This window comes from Argopecten irradians, chromosome 2 (assembly GCF_041381155.1).
Source record: "Argopecten irradians isolate NY chromosome 2, Ai_NY, whole genome shotgun sequence".
Taxonomy (NCBI): Eukaryota; Metazoa; Mollusca; class Bivalvia; order Pectinida; family Pectinidae; genus Argopecten; species Argopecten irradians.
In genome coordinates this window covers 67,965,162-67,986,802 of record NC_091135.1, presented here as the reverse complement: position 1 = coordinate 67,986,802, position 21,641 = coordinate 67,965,162, and the positions used below count along the sequence as shown (strand labels likewise).

At 35.5% G+C, this 21,641-nt stretch overlaps 1 pseudogene; it reads right to left on the bottom strand.

Moving 5' to 3' along the window:
• Positions 1–201: 201 nt before the first annotated feature.
• Positions 202–1,280, bottom strand: LOC138317067 (beta-1,3-galactosyltransferase 5-like; annotated as a pseudogene).
• Between the last annotated feature and the right edge of the window lie 20,361 nt (positions 1,281–21,641).

Below are 21,641 nucleotides of genomic sequence, written 5' to 3'. Positions count from 1 at the left end.
ATTAACCAAAGTAATGCTTAGATCCTGAACGATGGATTTTCAGCTTTTGTCAATCATTGTCTTTTTTTTTACATATGTATGTTTTGGCTTCAGTTGGCCTCCCCACTTATTCCAATAATTAGTCCTCATCACAAATGACTTATAATTCATTATTACGTCATTGTCGCATGACATATATACCTACTATGTGCTCATTATCATTGTTATATGTCTACGCCGTATCAAACGATTAACACATTTATTTACGATAAAATATCCCGAAATAGTACCATCACACTTTTCCAAACAAAATAAGCTTCATTACCCCCCAGAAAGAACACTCGTTTTCACCCCTAGCAATCTTGCCCCGATGGTCCTATAACGTTTGCATAATATCTGAAGTGGCGTAGTGTATGATAGTATGACAATGGGAAAATATAGTTCCTCGGAACCATTTACAAGTGTTAGTATTACAATCATACACAAAACTTTCTATATGCTTCACAGATATCCCGAGTCTATAGGCCACCATTCCAACATAGACATCTTCTAACTTGAACATTTTAGTTTTCCTCGTCTCCTCATATATTCTGCGTGCTGTGGGAATTGTCATTGCATACCCGGCACCATTACAGAATGGCGGTAATTTTGTAAATGGATAGTCATCGTAGGAAACATGCCACTTTCCCGGTTTCCTCACAGGATAAATCTCTTGTCCACACCAACCAGTAATAATATTATCCTGAAGATAACTGTCATTGTTTTGGATATCACTAAGGACAGCCAAGTCTAAATACACATCGTCGTCGACTTTGAAGAAGTAGCTTGCTTCATGACAATACTGGACAACCCAGTTAAATGCTGCAACAGTTTTATCGGTTAAATTGTAGTAATCCTCAACAATATCCACCTGTGTAATATCATTATACGTGTTATCGATATGGCCATGTTCTTCTCTACCGAGTAGAAAGTACAAGGTGAAGTTGTACTCAATTTGTCTCCTTGGATTGCCCCACGTCTTTCTAATGGTTTCTCGTTGTAAACTATTGGACGCTTTGCTTACAACAATAATGACAATTTTCTTTACAAATTGGAACAATAATGAAAGATTTTGGCGTCCTAAGTTTAGATTGTTCCGTGAAACGTTTTAGACCTGTGAGTGTAAGTGGCAGACAGGAGGCAATGGTAAGCGGTTTCGATGACCTGGCCGAATTTAGAAAAAGAATCAAGGTTACTATGACTACGACAGCACAAAATCTTCTTCTGAACTTTCGCATCACCAACTTGGAATATCTGAAACCTATAGAACGGTTTATTCATAAAGTGTTAATGTTAGTCTAATAATTAAAGTACATCTTGTTAATGATAAACTATATATAGGATATTATGAATCTATCTTTAAGATACAGAAAGAAGATCTACTCACTTGATATTTGTGGTTAGCAATGTCGGGTACTTTCCTCCACATTCTAATCCCGACACGGCGTTAAATGACATTGACGGCTATTAATACATTTAACCAAACAAACCATGTGGTTTGTATATTGATTTCATTTCTCATTTGTAGCACTCAGAAAATCTTATAATAATAACTTACACTTACATGTCTTTAAATACACTATGAAAGTACACACTACGATAAATTACGCCAAAAGTTATCACTATTTAATTAATCACCACTAAGTATCACTAACTATTTTTTTGATATCTGAATTAAATGTTTATCGGCAGTGTTAGATAAAACCAGTATTTTGTCTCGTGTTTTCTCTTTATATTTATCACACATCTATAACACTGCTAATAGTCCGTTACCTTCACATCATTTCAGTTATACAAAACACCTCAAATCCACTGAGCCTGGCTGTAGTCACTGGAATAACACAAACTGGTAGGAGTCGTGTGTTAGTACTGTAAAAAGGTACAGAAGAATACAACTGTAAAACATGGACATTCACTGGGTAATGAACGAAATAGCCAACGGTTTAATGATTTAAAACGTGGGAGATCTATTAGATAATATAGAACGTTCTAGTAGCAAACCAATGATAGCTGAGTGTAAAAGTTGATGCCCCCACATATGATGAAAGTGATGATATTAGTACTACATGTGTATGTTTACACAACATGATTGCAACTCGTACAGTTTTCAGTGGAGATTTAATGATGTGTAGAACATCACTTACAATGGATTGACCACGCATTTCTAGTGTTGGCTATCAAATTTGATGCTGGAATCATAGACACGAACACTTTTAATTCTATTTAACATTCTAGTGATTGAACGTCTTTTAGCTCAATGGTTCAAACAAGGATTTATAAGTGAGATATACGTCCTTGGTTCAAATGACAATTGACCCTAATTGATAGAATAACAGTAATCAAATCACTAGCTCTCTGCAGACATATCTAAAACATATCAAACATATCTAAAACTTGGGCTGTAAGATCACGAATTCAAAAGGTGGTGATACACCTTAGCACCTTCTTATAAGGGGCGTGTTCAGGATGGCGATCGCTCCCATAGCGCTCGCTCGATAAGAAATATGTCGTCCTGAACAGTAGTGTTGTTTTTATTAAGGGCAGCATGTCTCTTTTTTAATACTTGATGTTTAAAACTATGCATTTACATATTAAATAGTTTTTTTACGCTTTGTGTGATGCTCTTTTGTTCCTTTAAAATGAATCCGCAATTTGTTGATAAGTACGAAAGCCGATTGGGGTCATATTTACGTTAGGTATTTTTTTAATTTCTCATTATTACGAGAAAAGTCATTATTACCAATTTCAAAAGTCGTTATTGCGAGATAAAAAATATCTTTATTAAGGCACGGGTTATACAATAACATCTTCTGTATGTGTCTCCCGTTGCATATAGAGGGGCTGTGCATGTTTTTCTTATGATTAGAAGGATTAAATATCATATACTGTAGTTAATTACAGCCTAATTAACACAATAGTATACCGCGAGGTTAAACGTACACATGTCTATACAATATTATGATTATACACAAATTCTAATCTTTTTAAATAACCTTAATATTTCTAGTATTCTATAGATTTTATCTTTAAAAATACATATGTATATCCACTTCAAGTTATCAACTATAGATGCATCAAAGTTTGACAATGCAGTATAAGGAAATTAAAGCAAAGAAAATTCCTAAAATTAAAAAAAAAATCGTATTGCTTTTAAAATTAAAAAAAATGTTTTAATAGCGAAATCTGCTGTGTTAGGTTTTGCTGTAGGAAACTACTTTTCATTGAATTTCCATCTTCATTTGTATGAAATGAAGAGATAGAACGACAACTCTGTTACAACAGTTTTCGTTCTAGAACGAAATGTTAACACGGCTAAATAAACCTATCAACCCGCTTATATTCGCGATTTGGGTAATAAGGAAACTAACCGATATATTTTGCTGAAATTTTGAATGTAAGTTCATCCCAGCGTGATCTATCGATTGAATTAATCATGTCAGCTGCGAAAATTCTATTTTTTAGGTCAAACAGGCAAAAATCGGCATTTTGACCACTGGTTTCTGTTTAATTCGCCCTTGAGAAATAATTGATAAACTTACAATCTGAGACTTTACATATAAATAGTCCTTGTAATTCTGAACAAAATGGTATTGCTGACTTTTGGAAATGTTACATACAGCGACCACAATATAGTCTTGAATAATGGTGGTATTTCGCAGGTTCTCGGTAAATTTCCACAACAGACGAGATATTTCGGGGTCCCTGGTGCCTTCCTTCGGAGCTATTCTGAACGATTGGACCGGCAATGCAAATGTACCGTTTAAAAATGAGTGATATTTATGAAATTTTCTGTAGAACTAACTAAACATAAAATGCGTAAATAATTTATGCACTGATCATCACATTTTTGTTACAAAATGCGTCCAAAATGTGCAACAGTGAAATGGATCTGTCTGCAGTGTCTTGATCACACAAAATCATTCCGCACACTAATGCGCCCACGATGAGGAATGTGTATTGTAACTTGCATCCGGTTGAGTAAAAACGTTGAAGCCGCCTTGGTGTTCAAGTTATAACCGGCAATATCAGGTAAGTAGATACGTATTACTTGTTATAGACACCAATATCATTATCGGTGGATATTCATATTATCCGATATTTTTTTATTGTTTTTGTAGGCCTAAAAAAACATACTTAGTCTGGCTTTTCATGATCACCATCGCGAGTGCCTGACAACAGAACCATGCATGCGTTCTAAATCATATGGCTTAACAGCACATAAACTGACAACTATGCTGCATTTGAGTCAGATACCGTTTGAATATATGTATTTCGTAATAGATCTGTATTGTTTGATAATTAACTGTTATGATTTAATTGCTAGTAGTTAAACTATAAATTAATGCAGGTCGTTTCTGTAATGTGTACAATGTAAGCTTTACAGTACATGTCGTTTCGTTACAAAGTCGTTTCGGTACTTGCTGAAGTCGTTTCGGTACCCTAAAGTGCAAATGCCGAAACGACTTTCAGAAGGTACCGAAACTACTCGGTGCCGAAACCTCAGCACATGGATGCTATCATCATACGATGACACTTGTTTGTTTGGTCATCAGCAATTTACGTCTGCTGTCTGAAAATAGCACCGAGCATGATATAAATAATTTGTGTTTAGGCTTATACCATGATTAGATCAGAAGGAAAGTGACACAGTGTGACAGTGGCAAGTGATAGCACTAAACAGTAAACTGAATATTATGTAGAAGAACAGGAAAAATACAAATTCCTGTCGAGTGCCCCGACCAGGGATCGAACCCGGGTCTCCGGCGTGGAAATCTACAGCTCTACCGACTGAGCCAAAGAAGCATGCTCCGTCAGCTGAGTGACAGAGACCGTATTTAACACTATTTACAAGTCACACCGACCCGCTCCTTTTACACTACTCCCCCTGTTTTTCTTGAGATTTCCTAAATTTCAACCCGAGACTCTTTAACCACCATGGGTTATTTAGTTGGGCGCTCATTCCTGTCGAGTGCCCTGACCAAGAATTGAACCCGGGTCTCCGGCGTGAAAATCTACGGCTCTACCGACTGAGCCAAAGAAGCATGCTGAGTGACAGAGACCGTATTTAAAACTATTTACAAATCACACCGACCCGCTCCTTTTACAATTATACAACAAAAGAAAACAAGCCAGACATATCTGGAAAAAATGTACCTGCGGTTAGGTTGACAATGGATATGATCAACATCAACATTATCAGAAACATTTACACTGCAGTTTTACATGACACATAATAATTGCTTAAGTTATTGTACAGACTAGTACTGGTGGGTGGAGTGGGGCGAGGGAGGGGGTCAAAATGTTAACAATGAAGATTACTTTCACAATTTTGCAGTGTTGTGTATAGTCAACAACTACGCAGTAATTAGGATGCCGACAGGAATCATCAGCTTGACCAGCGTTATGAAAATTTGCATACATGTACATATGTATTATATTACACTGATCGTCGACCTTTTCGAAACCATGTCTTGCAAACATGTCTTTTTGCCGCCCATTTTAGTCGATTTAAATGTTCTAAAAATGCACATTTAAAAGAAAAAAGGGGTTGTCCTGCACATTTTTCGTTCTTTATTTTACATTTTAGAAAATTTTCCGCTGCACTTTACATTTCCTATAACGTTCAAGCATGTACATGTAATCTTCAAACCTTTAATGATAAAAATTCAATACACATGAACTAGACTCAAAATGTCCATCAAGGAATTCTACTATTTTAAAAAATCGTAATAATTTTTTCCAGGGGAGACCCCCAGACCCCTAACACCAAAATATTGTGCCTTCAGCGCTCACAAAATTATTAAAATACATTGTAAACCTCATCTCGGCCATTCTCTATATATTTTTCCCGGGGGAGCCCCCGAACCCTCAAAACATAAAAATAGCGTGCCTTCCACTGTCTACAGATATGTACAAGGATTATATGTAATGATGAATTATAAAAGTAAATGTGAAAAAGTATATATCTCTGGGTCGGATAGTGAGTTTGAATCCCATGTGGGGGCAGTTGCTAGGTACTAATTTTTTGTGGTTTTTCTCCTGGTACTCCGGCTTTTCTCCGTGATCTAAACCTGGCACATATAAAATGTACCGGTATGCGTCGTAATTTTTAAAATGGAAAACATACATGTACAGTACTGGGGAGAAAGAAGTTCATTTACGGTACTTGACATTTTGTAAACTTTGAATAAAACCTCAACAAAGATAGGAGATTATTATAGATCTACATTTACATCTACATATATACATGTATTCCTGTACAATGTACACATGTTCTATGTTGAATTTTAATACATGGCAAACATTTACTAAGTGAAACAAAAAGTGATGTATATATACAGACACAGACCCCTCCCCCTCCCTCAAACACATGGAAAAAAACCAACACAAAACACAAATTCCATTTATTTATGATCAATAAAAACAATTAACTACTGAAGAAAATTTTCTTTTCTTTGAGAGTATTTCTTACATAGATTTTTTTTTTCACACCTTTTTTATTTAGGCTTCCCTCCATCATTATGTCTGACACATCCCTAAATGACATTGCATATGGTTCAAATATAAGTCCAAACCAAATCAAAACCTTATTTTCAAAAATTGATCATGATTTGCCATTTAAAATGTTGAAAACTGACTTTGAAAGGGCATGCATAAATTTAACTGCTTTGTCATTCTTTATTATTTTTGATAAAATGGGATTAGGGAATGAGCAAATCCAAGTGTACACATGCACCATGTACATAACTGGCACACATGTACATAGGGTGCACATATACATAAATGTGCACCCTATCATGCATGTATAGTGTGTGTTAGGTGGGGGCTGTATTTTTCAGAATTGAAATCAACATGTCTCTTGTTATACCATGTTTATAGCGCCTCACTAAATGGTATGATAACATAATATTGTTATTAATATTCATATACTAGATGTATGACTTTTAAATTATAATAAAACCGCATTCATATTTTTTATCCGAGGGTGGTGGTGGTGGAGGGAAGGCCGAGTTGCTTCATTTAAAGACCAATGGTCTGGACATACCCATTATCCGATGCTACATCCATCCTTTTCTGTTCATTGTGTTTTTTATCTAGTTTAAGGAAACAGTATGTATTAAATGCACAACAACTTACATATCAAAACACATAGCACCAGGTTTGTAAGTTTATTGGATGGCTGGTGCTCAAAATTTCCTGCAATATGGAGTTATCTCCCCCTGCTGACAAATTCCATAGAAAATACAAAGAGATACATATTCCTTCACAGACTGAACATCTTTGAAATGTAATGTGTACAATTTTCTGCAATTTTTGGTCAAAGGTCATGATATTTGGCAGATTTTCATGATACTAATAATTTGCATGAATAAGCACAGGAAATGGAGAAATACTATCTGAATATCATAATGCAATTGCTTATGTTGTTGTTACAATCCGACTCTATTTCATTATTGGAAAAGTAGGTAGAATAATGACCTCGATGATATCACCTGTACCATTTATTGTCGCACGAGGGTTCACGAGATTAATGAATGGTACTTCATACAAATTATGGAGCCATTGGCTACGGAGAACCAATTCCACAAATCGGAGAATGTGGATCTGGTGTAGTTTCCATTCTGCCGAACAAGTCTGAAACAGCATATACGATATGTTAGAATCTGAGGGAGACCCCACATCTCTGAACCTGTTGTTCCTGATATGAACTCTGGCCAAGGATTGGTTATAAAAGATGACAGGCTAGAACAACACTGGTAATGTATTGTCACATCAGTTCCTCGACATTGAAGACGACGCTCTGGCTTTCGACAAATTTGATACTGATATCTCGATTATTCTGATGATTTGGACTACCAGCTACCAGACATGCCGAGTCTCTTCAGTGGATGGAGCAGTGAGGCGAGAAAGCACGCAAAATGATAATGGTTATCATTAAGAACCAGTGAAAGAAATATGTCACACTGCAGTAACCATCTAACATTTTGTCTATGCTATGCATAGGAAATAAACAATGAATGTTCTCATTTTCAAAGACACAAACGTTCTGGAAAATGATATAAACGGAAACACAGGCTTAGGTTACATTTGTTTCTCTATCAGTAGGTGTTGTGCTGTAATAATTATTTTTGGACGCTGGTCAGCGTCAGCGGTTCGGAGTTCGAAAAATAGCATATGCCCATTATACGCACGTGGTGATGTTTTGTAAAATTAATGAGAGTATATCTTTTGCATTTCTATATATTTTTGTTTTTGTTGGTGTTTTTATTGATTTATTGATTGATAAGAGACCAAAAAACTGATTATGAATGATAATTTGTTGTTGGGAAACATTTTTGCTGCGTGAAGACAAATATGAAAAATTTGCTGAAAAAATTACCATATTTGAGCTTTAATTCTTATTTTTTCATTTCCTACGTACAAATCGCTACATATATTGGATTATTTGGCCCTGATATGTACTTGTTGTTCTATTGTGGTCATTTTGATACCTCATTTGTCTACTTCAGTTGAAAAATGTCAATGTTATGAATATTTTTCATTTTTAGTGAAATTCGTGATGGCGGCCATCTTAATGACGTCATTACCGGAACTTATACAATGTAAAAATTTTTTTTTTTTTTTTTAAATGATTTATAAGTCTACAAAAAACTAATTAGAAATAATAGTTTGCTGTTGGAAAACATTTTTGCTGCGTCAAGCAAAATATGAAAAATTTACTAAAAAATTACCATTTTTGAGCTTAAAATCCTATTTTTTCACTTCTTGCGTAAAAATCACTACATATATTGGATTATTTGGTCCTGATCTGTTTTTATTGCTCTATTGTGGTACTTTTGATACCTCATTTGTCTACTTCGGTTGAAAAATGTCAATGTTATGACTATTTTCATTTTTTAGTGGCGGCCATCTTGATGACGTCATAACCGGAAGTTCATCCCAACTTATGCAATGTTCACATTTTGATTTGTAATCAGTGGGTCATAAGGGTTAAGAAAAGTTTTCGGATAAAAATTATAATTGTTTTTGTTTAAAAACTAATCAATGAGTGTCATACTTATGAGTGTCATAACAATCCATATCCATGGAATCTATTGTGTTATTTTGTTATTCATGTAAAAACACTTTAACTTTTCTTGTTCCCTAAAATGTATGCAAGAGATCGAGTGCTCGGCCAGGATGATATTGTCGACTGTAACGAATTTCTTTTTTTATTTTTTTTTATGAGGAAAACCAGTCTCTTTTTGATTAAATGGGGTTAGCGGAAACTTTTACATAATTATTCATAAAAATACATGTTTTCAGTAAGAAATATACATGACATGTCCAAATCTTTCATATCATGTGAATATCATTAGATTGAGAATAATTTTATCTACTTGTATTGCAGAACAACAGTGTCAGTAGGATTTGTGCTGATATTGGTGATGTTATTGAGTATTTATGGTTTTGGTTTTATTATTTTACGTCATATTAACAGCCAGGGTCATGTAAGGATATGCCAGGTTTGTTGGTAGAGGAAAGCCGGAGTACTCGGAGAAAAGCCACCAACCAGTGGTCAGTGCCTGGCAACTGCCACACATGGAATTCGAAATCGCATCCCAGAGGTGGAGGGCTTGTGGTAATATGTCGGCCACCATGGCCCTATACTTACAGTGCTGTAACATTGCGAAAACAAACATTCTTCTTGGATCAGTACTGTAAAAGTAATCTAAGTTGGCCCTAATAGGAAAAGATGGTATAATTAGATTGATTCAATTGTGAAATTAAAAACAATGAATTTCTCCATTACTGCTGAAAACTGACTTTGAAAGGGTGTGCTTTCAATTACCAAATTCTTAAATGGACAATTCAGTGAGGCTAATTCTGTTACATAACCACTATGACATAAATGTATTGTTCTACATTCCTTATTAAACATATAACAAGAAATATTGACAAATTTCACGACATTGTTAAATATTTTGATTGAAATTCCAAATAGTTGATCAATACGATTAAGCAGGTACAACATGAATGCTGTACCCATACCTGATCCAAAGTCACGCACGTAAAACAAATGCAATACATAACCACTGAGTAGTTGATGAAATTATTTCGACCACTATGTGTTATGACGGAAAGTAAGCAAGTTTGAACATTTCGCATACATTTCACTACAGTGGGCTTTTCTAGCATATATCACATCAAAACCAACTTATCTAATATCTATTAGAACTGGTTTGTTTCCGATACACATTGTATGTGCAAATTTTAATGTACTCTTAGGCTGAATTGTCCCTTTAATTAGGGATTTCTATTTACGGATGGAAATCCCTATTGTTATTGTTCTGTTTTTTCTTATTAAGATTTCCATTTACGGATGGAAATCCCTATTGTTATTGTTCTGTTTTTTCTTATTAAGATTTTCATTTACGAATGGAATCCCTTATGTTATTGTTCTGTTTTTTCTTCTTATTATTTTTTTGCTTTTTTTATTTCCACAAATCTTGTTAGCAGGATATCTCACGAACGGAATACAGTACGAAGCTCAACTTTGGACTGTACGCTATCAACGTTAAGTCATTAAGGTAGATCGTGACATAGCGCGTTTTTTGTGCATTACATGTTATCAGAGAATTTGTCAAGGTCAAGAGTTCGCTACGGGGTTAAACAAAGGTCAAAAACGAAACTTGCCACAGAAAAGATTTGAAAGTTGGATATGAAAGGGCATGCTCTCAGAAATGTATAATGACAAGTTTCAAGGTCATCTGATGCAAAATTGGCGGAGATATAACCCTTTGAAAATGGCGTTTTTTGTCGTTTTCCTGCCAAAAATGTACAAGGTTTTTTTTAATAGACATTGCATGGACGAATGTCTACAGAACTTCAACTTTTTCATTAACCTTAACCTTAATTCAAGGTCACAGGGGTCAGAAAGCTTGAAATCTTTAAACAATTTCTTCTTAATAAGCGAGAGGCCTAGAGACCTGATATTGGACCTGTGGCATGCTGAGATGAAGGGCTTTTTTTCTTCTAATGAATGACCTTGAACGTTCAAGGTCACGGGGGCTTAATAGACTGAAATATATTTAAACGACTTCTTCTTAAAAACTAAGAGTCCTAGAGACCTGATATTTGGCATTTGGCATGCTGAGAAGCAGGCCTATCAAGTATATTCAAATGATACAAGATGGCAGAGATATTAGCTCATGAAATTGGCAATTTGATCATCAAAGTTACATACGATCGCGCCCGGTCACGAAGATCATCTCGAATTGCGTCCTTTTGGCCATGAAACTAAAGGTATAGAATGCATTTACAAGACTGCATAAGGACAAAAATTTTGAATAAATATGTGCTTTCATGTTTTCAAAGTATTAATATATACATCGTTCTTTGAATGCTGTTAGATTTGGCCGCCACTGAGGCGCTCAGTGTTGCGTGTTAATGACTACATACAAAATATACAGAACTTGTTTATACAAAACTCGGTGACTCTATAATTTCACTTTACACACAATACAATGAGGCAAGATTATATTCCGATTGCTTTATTACTGATACATTAATCTAATTCAAATTTTAAATTTTAAACTGCAATTAAATCCTACTATGACTAAAGAACTGAACATGTGGTTTCTTGGGAGTTACTCGTATGACTACAAATATACATGTTATATAGGTAGACTTCTACCCTTAATTTTAAACTGTTATGTAACCTTATTTACCAGGGATGACCCATGCCATCTGGTATCAGGTTAAACTTTAGAAATATTGCAGGTAGACTTCTACCATGCATTTAGGGGTGACCTTATTTACCAGGGGCGGACCAATCTGGTATGAAGTCAATTTACCTACCGGGGACCTTATTTACCGGGGGGCATCCCCACCGGTATCGGGTTAAGAATTTACCAGGGACAACTTTATTTACCCGGGATAGCACCTCAGCCGGTATCAAGTTAAATCCTCTGGTTTAATTGATAGATCTTATATAAAGGTATAACTTTTATTTCAGGGGCAACCAGGTTATTTACCAGGGATACAACTTCAAACGGTATCAAGTTTAAATCCTCTGAGTACCTTTTCATTCAGAAAATTATTTTAATTGATCTATCAATGATCTGAATTGGGGGTAAAAATTGTTGTTTGCAACCAGTTGTTTGTCATTTATTGAGTAACTCCAAAACATATTAACATATGCTGATAAGTATCTTCAGAAAGCATATTACAATAAAATATAATTAAATGTATGTAATTAACAAAACAACATAAACTTTAGGAGTAACAGGCAACTGACTCTGTTCCAAGAATTATGAAATTGACCAGAGCCCAGCTACCTAGTATCTAATATTATTCCTGTCACATATAAGGTTTGCCCAATCATAATTGACTGTCTTGTTCATGTGACTAATCAGCCCAATACTAAGTAAGGACGCTGTTGAAGCAAGTGTCCTCTTCTGATTGCTAAAGGCTAGATCCCCTCAACTCTAATACCCTAACTTAGGTACCCACACCACGTGCAGGACCCCACTCCCTTTCTGACATCACTGCCCTTCCTTATCCAGACCTAAAGCAATTAATAACAGCCCAAGGCTGAATAACATCCCCATGCATAAAAACCCTCCTTCAGATGTTCAGAACAAAGTAATGACATTACTGTAGCTCTGACTACTTGACCTCAATTGAAATGACCTGCCAAATTCCCATAAATAAACAAAGGCCTTATCTGACACCCTCGTCCAACTCTATTCCCTGACCCCCCTCCTCTTCCCTATATGTCTGCATTGATGCCCTGATTACAACATAAGGTAAATTCAGTATAAAATATAAATCACAAGAGCAGAAAGCTTGTTACAGAAAAATATGAATATAGGTATATGTATTGTGTATAAACAAATTTACATATACATCGCACAAAATATTGAGATTTCATTTATAGATAAAGTATATTTTAATATTCCATCTAAGGCAGTGATCCGTTCAATACACATGTGTATTTCATAAAAAGATATATAATTTGCTTCCATCTATGTTGCATTAATTTTGTTGAATGTTGTTAATATGTTTCTCTACACAGTGTATTTTGTAAAGAGACCAGTAATAAAGTTTGAAGTTTGAAAGTCCAGAGACACGACAGGTCGTGATCCATGCAATTGATTTTATTTTCATCAGTTCCATTAAAGTGTAATTTAAATAATATTTTTAAACTTAGAAACCTTTAATAGACAATAGCCTATAAAGCTTCATACATGTTTGGGTACTGTAGACCCAGTAGGTAGTTAAATCGATAATTTTGTCGGTCATTTCACACCTTTTTCCTATAAGCTCTCATATAAACACATACATAAATCATAAAGACAAGAACTAATATGGTACATAAATACTTTGTTATCACGGGTGTGGAAGACTATAAAGCTTCATACATGTTTGTAAGTGCCTTTGAATGATTTTCACGGGATCCCACCGAATTTACAATTTGGTGTTTAATGACCATTTTTCGCACATTCATGTAGGTATATACTATGGAACGATGTCTATAACAATTTTGAGTTTCGAGGTCATATAATACAAAATAGCAGAGATATTGGCTCATGAAATTGGCAAATTGATCATCAAAGTTAAATAACGATCGCGACCGGTCGGCGATATCATCTCGAATTGCGTCCTTTTGACCATGATTTAACTTACTTACTAGTGATATACTATAGTGGAATGCATTTACGAGACTGCATAAGGACAAAAATTGAATAAAGATGTTCTTTCACGTTTTCATAATATTAAAGGCCCATTACCTTTTCGGAGCAAAATATAAAGGTTTCTTAAAAAAACATTAATAGCATCAGAAAATGCGTACCGATGACCTAAAATAAGGTTACGACACCAAGCATATGCAAGATTTCCTGCATAATATATGAAAACAGTGGAGAGTCAATTCGCTGTTTTGCCGTCTGGCGCAGTGATAGTCAACTACCGCGCAGTATTTAGGACGACGGCGGGAAACATAATACGACCCGCTTTATGAAAATAAACATTTTATTTATTTTAATCAAATCGTTCAGAAGGTGATGATAAATGTAGTATTAACGGTAAGTTAATAATTTTTGCGACTCTACAAAATTATCGATCTTGTTTTACATTCCCATTTAAAAACTTTAAAACCGTTTCGGAAAGGTAGTGGGCCTTTAACATATACATCGTTCTATGAATGCTGTTAGATCTGGCCGCCACTTGGACGCGCAGTGTAACGCGTTAATGATCACATATAAAACAAACATAACATTTACATATACATAAATCACACAAAATATTGAGATTGAATCTAAAGATATAGTATATATCAATATGCCATCTTAGGCAGTGATCCGTTCAATGCACATGTATGTAAACATAAAGTTATAAAATTTGTCTTTCATCTATGTTGCGTTTGTTGAATGTTGTAAATATGTTTCTCTACACAATGTATTTTGTAAAGCGACTAGTAATAAAGTTTAAAGTTTGAAAGCCCAGAGACACGACAGGTAGTGATCCATTCAGATTATTTTATTGCATCAGTTCCATTAAAGTGTAATTTAAATATTATTTTTAAACTTAGAAACCTTTAATAGACAACATCAACTAAGCCACAATTATGGGCACTGTCTAGATCCAGTAGGTAGCTAAATCGACAAGTTTGTCGGTCATTTTACACATTTTTCACAAAAGCTCTCATCTTAACATACATAAAGCGTAAAGACAAAAACTAATATGGTACATAAATATGTCTTGTTACGGCTGCCTATAAAGCTTCATACATGTTTGTCCGTGCCTTTGAATGATTTTCACGGGATCTCAGCGAATTTACAATTGGATGTCGCACATTCATGTAGGTATATACTATGGAACGATGTCTATATCAATTTTGAGTTTCAAGGTCATATCATACAAAATGGCAGAAATATTGGCTCATGAAATTGGCAATATGATCATCAAAGTTAAATAACGATCGCGACCGGTCGACGAGATCATCTCGAATTGCGTCCTTTTAACCATGATTTAAGTTACTTACTAGTTACTGAAACCAAAGGTATAGAATGCATTTACGAGACTGCATAAGGACAAAAATTTTGATTAAAGATGTGCTTTCACGTATTCATAATATTAACACATATACATTGTTGTTTGAATGCCCGGGGCTCCTCGGACGATATGTAGATAGCTTCTGCTATTCATAGTCGCTATGAAAATTAGCAAAAAATACATTCAATCCATATATTCAAATTAGAACAATTTCTGAAAATAAAAATAATTGAAAGGTTTAAAATTATGACACCCATATACGACGAGAAACGAGATTTATGACACAGCTGGATGACGAAGTCGTTCCACAACGTCGCGTTTTCAAGCTTCCGCCTTCCGGTCGACCTTGTTTTGCAAATGACAAACGATAAACAAGAAATGTAGTTAAAATAAGATTTGATTGACTTATTACAGTAAACCTTAGTTGATTCTATATCAAGAAACAACACATAAGATATTATGCATTAAAATATTGTAGGGGACTATTTTTGTTATTTATATAAAACTGGCGCATTGTTTGAAATCAGCTGATCGATGCACGAGAATCGTTGTATTCATAGTGTATTCATAGTGGTTTCATAGGCAAATGTTTGTTTTCGTCAGTTGATTGATTCATAAAGAGACGAACCACTCAGAATGTAAATATATTTTTATGAATGCTCATCTAGGGGATCACAAGCCTGTACAGATATTTCGAATAGATGCGAAGAGAAAACGTATTAAAGTGATCGTCTGATCGATAACATGATAATTTTGCTGCATTGAAATCCCTTGTTTTGATCGCGATCAAATCTAGTTATTATTTATAATTGAAGTGCATGTATAACCTGGTAAGCTGTTCCATATTTATTGTTATAGAAACCAGAGGGACTGAATAAAGGGAGGTAATTTTCTATTTTAGTCATTTTTGAGCTATAGAGTGTCTCCGAGTATAATGCAAAATATATAACAGTGTCTGTGATTAGTTGAAATATATCACATGGCTGAGAAATAAGACATTGTGTTTCCCTCGAGGGAAATAAAGCATCATATTTCCCTGAGGTGCATGTCCCCATAGTGACCGTTCATCTTTCACACAGAGTTATCTCCCCTTCTAATTGCACAATGATGACTGACGAAGCGTATATACTTAACAAGGAAATATTTACCCGATCACCACAGATTTAAGTAATATTATTAAATAATAAACAATGCATGTCCCCAGGGGCCAAAAATGCATAGAATTAACGAAAAAATAATTTCGCAGACCAAGGCAGATTTTCACAAAGGATACATAAAATCATTAGATAGCCATTTTGGTGCTACTTTTAATAGGGGAAGTTACTTTTAAGACAAAATAGTGTATCCTAAAAGGTAAATACACTATTGTAAGAGTGATTTGAGTAGTTCTGAACATCTCTCCACTGATGTGGTTGTGTTCAAGTTCGGCTGGCGAGCTTGTTTGTTTGATTAATTAATGTCCAGCTTATTTTTATTTCTTCGCACTACAAACATGGATCACTCCACAGTACATGCCTGTAGGCAGATCACAGTGATACCAATTACAACTTCAACTTTCAAAAGAACTGGTTTTTCCAATATAAATTAACATTTAATGCATATTCAGAATTGTCCCTTTTAAGTGATTATGAAGTCATATGTCAGGGTTAAATAAATACTATATAATCATTGTTTTTTTGTTTTGTTTTGTTTTGTTTTTAGCTTTATTTCATTAGATAAGCTTAAAATACATGGTTATTTACAAACTTATAACATATTTTATTCAACAAAAAGGTGTGTTAAATGTGTACATTCTTTACATTCTCTAAATTTTTGTAAATGAATTAAAATATACTTCCGAAGATTTGGATAAGTCATAAAAGAATTGGCTACTAGTTTTGAATTGGGACTGCAATTTTTAATTCCAACTGCAATGAGTTATTGTCAACAGACCTGATGTTGGGCCTGTAACATGCTGAAATGGAAGGCTGCCAAATTTGTTCATATAAATGTCCTAATTACCTTCAATCAAGGTCAGTGTCAAAATGGCTAAAATCTTTAAATGACTCCTCTATCAATAACTGGCAGGCCTGTAGCCATGGTATTACGTTTGTAGAATCCTGAGATGACGGGCTACCAAGTTTGATTAAATGAATGACCTTGACTTTCATTCAAGGTCACCGTCACAAGGGTCAAAAAGACTTAAATCGTAAAATGACTTTAAACTGTGGGACATTTATTTATAGTGAAATCGCTCTCTTAGCTAGAGTTAAATCCCGTTTGCAATCCTCTTCATTTCATTTGCGACTTTCCTTCAGGTGTCGCCCCTTAGTACTTCAATACATGCACACTGCACATGCGACTGTTGGTTTTTTTGTGGGCACACGGTAGATTTCTAGATCGAATTCCACGTGGATCAGTTACCAGGTACTGGCCATAAGTTAGTCGTAAAGAAATACTTTATACTTTCCACCATATCTACCCTTACGATTAAGGGCAGATATGGTGGAAACCTATGAAGTCCTCAATAAAATAGACATTGCCAACAATTAAAATATTTTCACCCCAATGAGACAAGCGAGCGAGAACAAGGGGATATGACAAAAAGCTGTTCGAGAAACCCTTTCGTCTTAACACATCAAAGTATGTTTTTTAGTAAGAGAATCATTGAGTCCTGGAATTCCCTTCCCAGCGAGGTGGTCAACGCAGAAAACATCTTTAAACACAGACTGAACAATCACTGGAAGAACCACGTCATGAAATTTCAACCATCTACCTAGTGCAACTATCGATATATATGTATTACTAGAAACTAGGAAATACTATTTTATATACATATGCAAACGCAATCACACATTTAACTTTTAACCATTTAAGTAAATATTATCATTTATCTAAATAAGCCAAGTATGGATTTCCAATGATGTTGGACTGGTGAGATACTGATGAGTACTAGTGATCGTTAGCGTCATGGCAGTTAGAAATGAGAACGAGAAACAATAGGACGAGGTGGGAGTTCCTCGATTTCCCCATTTCGTGGAGGTGACATGATTTATATTTAGATACATACACTTATATAAATTATTAGCGCTAATATTTCAGAACAGATCTTCATTTAGTTTCTCATTTGAGTCAAAATGTGTTTGAATACAATTCAATTCAATTCAACGTTACTGCTTCCTTACATCCATACAAAAGGGATCGATAGCAAAACATACATGTACATTACACACAGTAGATCAAAACAACAACTTAAACATTTATCAAGCCAGCTTTCCTCAGTTCAAATGACTTTTTAACAAAGAGGCCTAAATCCTGCAGAAGTTTTAGATCATTAGAAAACAAGAGTCGTATTCTGTTAGATGGTGGTTAATTACATCTTTATGACTATTAAAGGAAATTGTTCTCATTGTAGAGTTAACGGAACACTTAAAAATAAAGCGTGTTTCATCATCAATTTCATTACAAAATTTGCATAACCGCAGAGGACGGGGAATCTTTTTTACCCAACCCGCCTCGATTTCTAAACTGTGGTTGCTAATTCGTAGTTTTGCGAGCAATTTTCTTAATTCAAAATCCTTAATAGAAAGATATTCGTTTCTTTCTTATAGTTTTATTCAAATCTACTATACAAAATCGTTTTACTGTTATTATCTGACTTATTTATCTTAGTTGTAAAAATGGCTCTGAATGTAACTTGTATCGATTTCTTGATTTCTTGGCATTTTCAAAGTTATAAGAAATCTTATTTTCCTTCATGATATTAGACACATAGAAAAACCAAGAATACGTTCCATTAGCATGCATATTTTTACTGACAGCCAGTGCTTCCTTCACCAGGACGTTGATGCCTTTTTGAGAGATCCTTCCTAAATAACATAAAGCTTGTGTATTTATGAAACAAACTAAAGAAAACTGTCCTAATTCAGTCCTGGAAGCTATATTCAATGCATACTTTCCAACACCCAAAGCCATTTTGCAAAATTTCAAATTAATTTGCTCGAATGGTGTTTTATCAATTAAGGAAACTGGGTCGGTTACTGGAGCACAGGGACCCGGAAGTATATATTTTGATCGATCGCACACAAATGTACATTCTCAGACGTTTTAGGGATCTTATAGAAAAGCAAAATCCATTAAAAGTTGCGTTATGTTTCGCCTTCTCTCAGTAATATAAAAAGCAATTAATTGTATGGAGCATGTTTATACTTTAAACAAATTCTAACTACACGATAAGATTATTAATTTTGCCTGCGACATGTTTAGTAGTCCTATATCACCCTTACTGGATTTCGATTTGCTTAGCAATTATGACCTTATCAACAAAATGCTGATTAATTATTCGGATATTTTAGAAGGAACAAAAGAACATCACAAAAAACCCCGTAAAACTCTTTAATGTGAAAATGCATAGTTTAAAACATCAAATATTAAAAAGGGGAAAAAGAGACATGTTGCCCTTAATAAAAAAACGTAAGCGGTCACCCCAACCCCAACTTCAAATACGCCCTGTTTATCGAATTTTTACATTCTCATTCATTCTGATAATAGTGCCAGAAGAAGTATACAGAGACCACCATATCGAATGCGCACCCGAGCACTCGCTGCCGTTCAGGATGTTATATTTCTTGTCGCCCGAGCGCTTACCATCATTAACACGCCTCAGATACTAGCGCGTCATCGACACGCCTCAGATATTAGCGCGTCATCGATATCTAACAGGGGATATTAATTTGGACAAGTCAAGCATCACTCTGTACTAAATGTCACCTGGATATACACAAGTCAAGCATCACTCTGTACTAATGACACCTGGATATACACAAGCTAAGCATCACTCTGTACTAATGTCACCTGGATATACACAAGCTAAGCATCACTCTGTACTAATGTCACCTGGATATACACAAGCCAAGCATCACTCTGTACTAATGTCACCTGGATATACACAAGTCAAGCATCACTCTGTACTAATGTCACCTGGATATACACAAGCCAAGCATCACTCTGTACTAATGTCACCTGGATATACACAAGTCAAGAATCACTCTGTACTAAATGTCACCTGGATATACACAAGCCAAGCATCACTCTGTACTAAATGTCACCTGGATATACACAAGCCAAGCATCACTCTGTACTAAATGTCACCTGGATATACACAAGCCAAGCATCACTCTGTACTAAATGTCACCTGGATATACACAAGCCAAGCATCACTCTGTACTAAATGTCACCTGGATATACACAAGCCAAGCATCACTCTGTACTAATGTCACCTGGATATACACAAGCCAAGCATCACTCTGTACTAAATGTCACCTGGATATACACAAGCCAAGCATCACTCTGTACTAATGTCACCTGGATATACACAAGCCAAGCCAAGCATCATCTGTACTAATGTCACCTGGATATAAACAAGCCAAGCATCACTCTGTACTAAATGTCACCTGGATATACACAAGCCAAGCATCACTCTGTACTAAAGTCCACCTGGATATACACAAGCCAAGCATCACTCTGTACTAAATGTCACCTGGATATACACAAGCCAAGCATCACTCTGTACTAAATGTCACCTGGATATACACAAGCCAAGCATCACTCTGTACTAATGTCACCTGGATATACACAAGCCAAGCATCACTCTGTACTAATGTGTCACCTGGATATACACAAGCCAAGCATCACTCTGTACTAATGTCACCTGGATATACACAAGCCAAGCATCACTCTGTACTAATGTCACCTGGATATACACAAGCCAAGCATCACTCTGTACTAATGTCACCTGGATATACACAAGCCAAGCATCACTCTGTACTAATGTCACCTGGATATACACAAGCCAAGCATCACTCTGTACTAAATGTCACCTGGATATACACAAGCCAAGCATCACTCTGTACTAATGTCACCTGGATATACACAAGCCAAGCATCACTCTGTACTAATGTCACCTGGATATACACAAGCCAAGCATCACTCTGTACTAATGTCACCTGGATATACACAAGCCAAGCATCACTCTGTACTAATGTCACCTGGATATACACAAGCCAAGCATCACTCTGTACTAATGTCACCTGGATATACACAAGCCAAGCATCACTCTGTACTAATGTCACCTGGATATACACAAGCCAAGCATCACTCTGTACTAATGTCACCTGGATATACACAAGCCAAGCATCACTCTGTACTAATGTCACCTGGATATACACAAGCCAAGCATCACTCTGTACTAATGTCACCTGGATATACACAAGCCAAGCATCACTCTGTACTAAATGTCACCTGGATATACACAAGCCAAGCATCACTCTGTACTAATGTCACCTGGATATACACAAGCCAAGCATCACTCACTCTGTACTAATGTCACCTGGATATACACAAGCCAAGCATCACTCTGTACTAAATGTCACCTGGATATACACAAGCCAAGCATCACTCTGTACTAAATGTCACCTGGATATACACAAGCCAAGCATCACTCTGTACTAATGTCACCTGGATATACACAAGCCAAGCATCACTCTGTACTAAATGTCACCTGGATATACACACAAGCCAAGCATCACTCTGTACTAATGTCACCT